The sequence below is a fragment of the Eretmochelys imbricata genome, chromosome 12, assembly GCF_965152235.1.
Source record: "Eretmochelys imbricata isolate rEreImb1 chromosome 12, rEreImb1.hap1, whole genome shotgun sequence".
In the NCBI taxonomy this organism is placed as follows: Eukaryota; Metazoa; Chordata; order Testudines; family Cheloniidae; genus Eretmochelys; species Eretmochelys imbricata.
In genome coordinates this window covers 39,569,784-39,578,062 of record NC_135583.1, presented here as the reverse complement: position 1 = coordinate 39,578,062, position 8,279 = coordinate 39,569,784, and positions in this window count along the sequence as shown.

Below are 8,279 nucleotides of genomic sequence, written 5' to 3'. Positions count from 1 at the left end.
CTAACTGGTCCTTGGCACTCGCATTCCCCCGTCAGACCGCGTGGAGGGGGCTGAACTTTTCCACACACACCGTTCGCTCCTGGATTCTCAGTCTTCCGACAACAGGGCCCTTCGATCTGCCCTGGCTTCAGACATCTGCTAATTCCTTCCAGGTCTGTTGTCACTGCTGCCGACTGGCGTCGGCGCCTTCCGTGAACGTGGCATCCTCCCATGCCCAGAACATGCCACTGCTGCAGCCAGCCCCTGCTGTTTGCCAGCTGTAAGGATCAAGCCCAACTCCGCTCACTCCAGACCATATGTGCTCATGCTTCTAGACCTCCGAGGCAGGGACTCCTGTGCATTCACACCTACAGTGCGAAACAAACATTAAACAGGCCCGATCCTGCAGCCCCCACTCACGGGCAGTCTCATTGGTTTCAACGGACAGACACTGCCCCGTGCCTTTTGTGACAATTCACAGTCTGGCCCGGCCTGGCCCCACCACAGGAAGTGCAAAGCAGGGTTTGTTCTGAGCACGAGCTCCCATGGGCACACATCACTGCTCGTCCCACCCAGGGCACTCTGGTTCTTCTATCGGATTTAGATTAGAACAGACCCAAAATGCCACCCCAGACACATTAGGGTTTTAGAATAGGGTAGCAAGTGCACCCTCCAGACACCTCCTTTCCCTAGGGGAGGCCCGGCCTGTGGGGGTCCGACCAGTTGGGCTGCACACACTGTGCAGCCAGACGAAGGGGTAAGGTGTACGTGGCTCGCCCACTTCTCCAGGTCTTCAGCGGGAGAGTTTCCCTAGCCTCCGTTCACAAAGCTGGGTGGGTCACCCGCAAAGGGCTGACGGGGCAAAGGAAACATGCCGAAGGCAGAGCGGGGCAGTCAATGCACGATGGCGGCTCGGTGGACACCACACAAGGCCTTAGCGTTGCCTCGGTACAATAGAAGCAGAGATACGGCAGCGGCCCCACTCTGCTGCCACAACAGGCAAAGAAGGCGGCTAACACCGCGGCAGGCGGGGACGGGCATGGGGCCAGGTGTACAAAGCAAGACATTTCTTCATTAAAGGGGCATTATCTCCTGGCAGTGCTCCCCGGCTCGGAAAGTCCACGCCGGAGTTTGATGGAAGTCACCGTTTGTTCTCGCTCTCTTTCTGAAAATTGATAATTAACCTTTTGTCCACGTGGCTGTTGTGTTTATTTGGTGCAGGCGGCTGCAGGGCGCTGATATGGAAATCGCAGCCAGCAGGCAGAGCCTCGACTCCCGCACAATCTACAGCCGCTCACAGCCGTTGGACAGAGATAAGCAGGTGCTTATTCACAAGCCCTCCAGCTGGCTGGGAGGGCAGCACTACCTGATCACTCCAATCTCTGTGAAAAACTACTTGAGGTTAAGGTAATGTGATGGAGAGCAGCGATAGGAGGGCGCGCACAGAGCAGACTCCCTCATCCCCCAACTTTCCATCTGTCTGCTGCTTTAGTCCCGTCCCTCTATTCCACTCTCAATCCTCTTCCCTCTCTTCACACTTCATTCTTCTGTCTTTCCTCTTATCTCCCACTCCATGGCTATGTGATTGACTGATTAATTTAAGACTCTGTCTTTGTATTTCATTTGAACTCTGTGGAGTCTTTCTTCCTTTCTCCATCTCCTTCACTTTTGCCTTCTTCTTTCTCTTGCCTTCCCCCCCTCCTTCCTTTCTTGTCTCCCTGTGTCACGGAGTCCCTGGGCGATGCTCTGGAACTGTTCCCCATGAAGCCAGTCAGGACTCTGGGGAAGTCTCCTCTCTGGGAGCAGCCTGTCTGCAGGACACACAGCTCACACAGCTTCCACCTTCCTGGGTCTGACCTCAGAGCATTCAGCAGCCTCTGCCCCGCCGTGCGCTTCCCACAGCGAGTCCGCCCAGGCGGGGTCCTGCGGAAGCCAGAGGGTCCTGCCCCCCAACTCCACAGTCAGACGGGACTCTCAGCCAGCCAGTAAAACAGAGGTTTATTAGACGACAGGAACATGGTCTAAAACAGAGCTTGCAGGTGCAGAGAACAGGGCCCCTCAGCTGGGTCCATTTTGGGGGGCAGTGAGCCAGACAACCACATCTGCACTTCACTCCAAGTCCCAGCCAGCCCCAAACTGAAACTCCCTCCAGCCCCTCCTCCTCTGGGCTTTGCCCCTTTCCCGGTCCAGGAGGGCACCTGATTCCTTTGTTCTCCAACCCTTTAGCTCTCACCTTGCAGGGGGGAAGGACCCAGGCCATCAGTTGCCAAGAAACAGGGTGTCGGCCATTCTCTATGTCCAGACCCCTGCACACACATGCCCTCTAGGGCTCTGCCATGATCATACACCCTTACTCCACCACCTAGATACTTAAGAACTGCACAGAGGAAACTGAGGCACCCCCACACTATTCAGAGGAAACATTAAGAACAGTCCCACTTCATCACACCCTGGTGCGGTGATTTTTTTAAAGAACGCTGTCATTCACATTCCCCTTTAAGCCCTGATGCCCAAGAAAGGTGCAGCTCTTGTCTCCACAGAAAGGACAGCTTGTGACAGAGACCGTAGACAGGCGCTTGGGACATCCAGTTCTAATCCCTGCTCTGACTGACACTCCCAGAGTCAAGTCACTCGCACCCCTCCTGTGCATTAGTTCCCCGGGCACAGGGTGACCAGACAGCAAATGTGAAAAATCGGGATGGGAGTGGGGGCGGGGGAGGGGCAATAGGAGCCTATATAAGAAAAAGACCCAAAAATCAGGACTGTCCCTATAAAATAGGAACATCTGGTCACCCTACCTGTCATCCCATCTGTCAGAGGGCTATGGTGGGGATGCATTTGTTAGGGTACGTGAGGTCTTCGTATGCCCCAGGGATGATAGAAAAGCCCAGAGATGCTTAGTGCAGTGATTTTTAACCTGTGGTCCACGGAGCCCTGGGGGGCTACAGACCATGTCCAAGATTTCCAAAGGGGTCCACACCTCCATTCCAAATGTTTAGAGAAATGAAAAGAGGTTGAACCCTACTGGCTTAGCAAATAACACCAGCTGTCACCAAGTCTGCCTGTCTCCCAATGACCTTTCCAGCTTTCCGCTAGTGTTGGGCTGCTATAAACGACAGGCTTTTGGTTTCAAACATGGGAATGAACATCTCCCCTTTTGATGGAAAAAACCACAGACCCCTCTCTGCCCGATTCCCCAGCTGATAGTCTTGTTTTTCTAGAGAAACAGGTGGGAGGCTCTGAGGATATTAACTAGCAAACCAGACCGAGCCTTCATCCTTGTTCCTCTTGGCAGTGCCCACTGGCAGGGGTGGCATGGCTTGAGGCGGGGAGCCTGCAGTCTTCCTGCCCCATTTCACCTGTTCTGGCCGAAGGGGGTGGGGAAAGGGGAGCAAAGGCGTCTCTTCCTAGGACTGGCACCTCCACCAATGCTACAGTCATTCCTTTGAAGTCCCTTCCCCGCGGCGTGGGGTCCAGCCTCAGCAGCAGGCCCTGTGGGGTGGAAAAAAGTGTGTGCCCTTCCAGAGAACACACCCCTCACTCAGCATCCTGCCAGCTTCACCACCTCCCACAGTTTCTGCCCCTTTGCAAACTGCGTGCCTTCCCCCCACCCAACCCTGCACTGCACTGAAAGTCACTGCTGCCTCCCCCAGCCCCACCGCTCCCTGCCTCACAGTGCATGCCATGAGGCCTATGCTCTGCGGTGTGTCATTATCTGGGAACAGCTGGGGATGGAGATAACTGGAGCCTCTAAGCTCCTGCTTTCCTACTGGGGGAGCTGCTAGGGAACAGACACAATGCTGCACTGCAACCACGGCTCTTGCTTCCCCGGTGCGGACACAGCCATGCAGGAGAGCTCCCCGGGGCCTGGAGCAACGTGAACGCCTGTTGCAGCAGACGTCAGTGCACTGGCTTCCCTTTGCTTTTGTGCTCCAAGCGCCCCTAGGGCTGGGCTGGCGCCTGTCTGAGATTATGGGGCCAGCTTCCGCTCGCAGGGGGCTCGGAATAATCTCCTGCTGCTTGGGACCCGATTCTGCACCTACATTAATCGTCGGTCAAGTGACACCACATGGACAAGGCCCTGGGCTCTCCCCACGCCCAGCTTCTCCCGCCTGACTGCAACCGTTCCGAGGCACCTAGGAAAAAGAGCAGCCCCAAAATCTGACAGGCGCCAACCCCGGGCAAACTCCCAGCACCAAAGGAAGCTGGCGTGCTGGGGTCCGTTCTGAACCGCCCGCTCTCTCAAGACAAGCAGAGCTGGGGCTAGTCAGCCGGTTGGGGGCAGCTGCCAGAGGAAAACCGGCACGGCAGTAGGAAGTGATGCAACAGGGGGCGCTCTTCCTGGGAGCCAGCGCTGACCCAACAGCTCTGTGCCACTGTGGGAATCCTTCAGGGCCACTTTCTGAGCAGATGAGAAAGGAATTCCCTGCCCATTCTTGGTTAAAGATCCCAGGCCCTTTTTGCAAGAGCAGTTATTAGCTCCAGCATCCCAGCATGGTCCTTCCATTCCACCTCCCTAAATTCCTCTCATCAGTGCTGCAGGGCAGTTAGACACCTCCTGTGTCCCTACCCAGGGGCTGCGGTTGGGGACTGGGGGAAAGTCACTTTGGAAACATGGCATTATGCTAAAAAACTGAAAGTCTTATAAAGCGCTAAACAGGTTCAAGAGACAGATCAGTTTTATTTCGCTCAGTTTCTCATTTATTATTTAGCTCATTTTTATTATTATCTCACTCATGGATTATTGATGCAGCTTCATTTGATCTGGTTTATTTAACTCAAAGCAGGTTTTCTTTTTAAAGTGTAAAATGACTGCAAGTATCTCAGTGTATTTCTCCTTCTCCTTTCAAAAGGCCAATCTCAGAAAACAGGCTAGTTCGCTTTAGCATCTTCCTTACAACGTCTGTTCTGCATAAATCTGCCTGCCTCCGACCAGCCAACCCACACCAGGAGGGAAGAAAGATGCTGATAAAGGAAAGGCCGCACTGACGAGCGAATGCCACAGCCAAGTACAGATAAGCCAACCGTCAAATGCAAAGACAAAACCAATCCCGTGTGAGAAACAAAGCGAATGCCAGCCAGCTGTTTCATGGGGGGTTCTTGTTTCCTTTCACTCTCTTGGTTTGAGTGGCCAGGGGATGTGAGAGTTGGCTCAGCTTCTCCTTTAACCTGATGGGGTTTTCTGCTCAGCAACAAATGTGCACGTTACTCAGACAGAAACCAAGCCTGGGTTGGTGAGGGTCGGGCACTCCCAGCCCAGGATGAGAGGCTAGAATGGCTGCTCCAGGGGGACCTGAGAGCCGAATGTTAAGGGAAAGTGAAGTAACATCACTGATGCCTATTAAAGAGCATCTGGGCCAGGGTAGGTGTACGGCAGCTTGGCCTAACTGAGAAAATCCAACCTACTACAGGGGATGGGAGAAATCAGGATGATACAGGAGCTGCAGCTGCTGAGAATGATCCTGCTATGGTCTAGCAAGGAACCCTCACCCCCACCCCAACTGGCCTTTACTCACTCTTATCAATCAAAGCATTCCACAGGGGCAAACCCTTGCTGTTTCCCCTCCCCACCCCCACCCCGGAGTCTCAAAATCTGATTGCAAATTAATCTGTTTGATTGCAAAAACTGATTGCAAAGGAGCCCATCTGTCACTCTCTGAACCCTGTTCTCGCTGGGGCATCTCCCCTGCTCCCCATCCATGAACCCAGGGCTGGAAGTCCCCTTCCCCCACTCCCCAAAAGCTGAGCTGTCTGCACACACTCTGCCCTGTAAGCAGCGATGGTGCTGCCCAAGCTAAAAATAAAAGGGGGAAGAGATGAGACAGCACAGCTGGCTACATTACGAGCCTCCTTTTGTCAGCATGAAGCATTGGACTTAAAGCCGCCCCACTCGGAGCACGGTTGCCACGGTCTCAGCCTGATGCAAGGCCACAAGCCTGCAAGAACCCGGCTACCTGCACAGACAGTCACCAAACACAGGGCTGACCCGGCAGGGGTTTGCTTAGCCCACGAGGTCGACCGGGCCAGGGCAGTGTCTCCCTCCGTGTTCACAGAGCGCCCAGCACAACTGAGCCCTAACTAAACAGTAACAAAGCCACCCTGCACCTTGCAGGGCGGGACCCATGTTGGTCTCTCACCAGGCCGTCCGCACTGGCTGCCCCAGCCAGACACTCCAGCCTTCTCAGCCCAGGGACATGGGGACCCATGGTCAGTGAGCGGACGGGACCGTGTCTATGCCCTGCCAATGCTCACTCAAACCAGAGCCCTCCTGGTCTGGAGGCAGCAGCTTTGTAAGGTGAACATCCCTCTAACCTCCTCATTAGGAGCTGGGTCCAGCTGGCACCTGTTTGCCCAGCAGCCATAGGTGATGTCAGAGCCCCAAGAGAGCAGCTCTTCTCTGCTATGGGTGTGGCTGTGAAGGGGCAAGGTCTTCCCTGGAAGGGGATTTGTTCTGCGGGCCACCCCACTCCCATTCCTGGACGAGCTATCAGGGGTGTCTTTGGATGGCTTGGGGTGGGGGGGGCAGGAAAGGACCCCTCACAAAGGCACCTGGGTCCAGTGCATCAGCCCTCAATAAATGCAGGTTCCAGGACTCAAAAATTAGCCAAAGACAGCCCAAGATTGAACCACCGAATGGCACCGTCAAGCTTACCCAGAATTTCCCACCCAGCAGCCAAAGGAGGCATTGGGGGGATGGAGGGGGAAAGAGGGTCGAACTCCTGGATCCTCCAGAAGTGCGACAGTTTAGAGAGACTTGCTGGGTTCTGCACACTTCATGCCTTGTACCTGGGGCATGAGTGGCCTGGCACACTGCTGCTTGGCCAGGGGACAGCAGTGCTGGGGAACACGGAGATCCTGTGGATGGGACCAAAGGGCTTTGCCGGGGCTTTCGCCCCCACAGAGGAGCACCCCCTGTACTTTATTACCCATCTGCTTTGTTTAGTGGTTTTTCAACCGTCAGACCCTTTTCTCTGGCTCTTGGCTCCCCTCCCAGGGGTTTCCCCTCCCCTCCCACAGCGTAACCAGCCGCTGGCCCCACCCTGCCTGCTAGCAGCTCTCACCCCCTTAGAGTTCACAACTAGAACGAAGCCTGTACCGGGCTCTCAGGAAAGGCAAAGGGGACCAGAAGGGGAGCTGCAGGCAAAGGATTCGCGCCCCAGCCCGAAACGCTAGCCCTAGGCGACCCTACAGATTCGATGAACCCAGCAATCTGCGCCCTGAGCCACACTTGGGTGACCCATTCCCCAGACAGACACAGCCAGGCTGATGGAAGATTGCTTCTGCTGACCAAGCTGCCACCCCTAGGAAGGGTCTACACTGCGCTGGGCAGCAGCCTCGCTGCACCACTGGATCTGCACCGCTGCAGTGTAGACGGGCCTTGCAGTGACCCTGACGTTCCCGCCCATGCTCACGTTTGGTAACACCCAGCCCCACGCTGGGAACACCCCTTCCCCTTCTGACAGGGCGTTGGGGGGGGGTGGGGGAGAGGGGAGAAGAATTCCTTGTCCCCTTGGGGATACTGACTGAAGGCATGAACAGGGAGTAGGGCATCGCCCCCCTCATCGTCCCTGGCTGCACCATTGGGAAGAGTGCCAGGATGCAGATCGGAACTAGCCCATTGTAAACCCCAGGCCTTTGCAAGGCTCCCTCCTACAATCTATCACCGGGAAGTCCCTACGATTTCCCCAGCGGCCACACTCCGCGCACCCCTGCTCAGGCCCCAGGTCCCAGGCTCCAGCTGCCCAAAGCTGCTTGGAGGACAGCGGGCTTGGCTTTTCCCATCGCATTGCTGTGGTCTTTCCCAGCCTCTCGCTCGCAGCCATATTGGAGATGCTGTTGAAAGCAAAAGGCAGGGCTGGGCCAGGAAGCCCAGGGCATCAGGGTGAAAGTGGAAGCACCATATACACCATCTGCGGGAGCACACGCTTCACAGGTGGCAGGCAGAGACACACCATCTGCTGAGCCATCTTCGGGGAGCGAGCAGTCACGGCTATATTTTTAGGACAGATTTCCTCCCTCCCACCTGCAGCCGCCTGTACAGCCTTTCGGCTCTCTCTCTAACAAGTCCTTTCCTTTCCCCAGGGCTTGCACCCCGCGGGTCAGCGGCATCAGGGCAAACAGAAGCCCAGGATGGTGGAGAAGGCAGGAGCCAAGACACACTAGAGATGGGAGAAGCCAGGACCACTTAAGAAAGTCAGGGGGCTCCAGATTGCAAAGACTTCTGGGGGATTTTTTCCCAGTTCTCCAGCTGAGAGATGGGCGAGGTGTAGCGGAGACCTGGAGCTGCGGGAGGGCTGCAG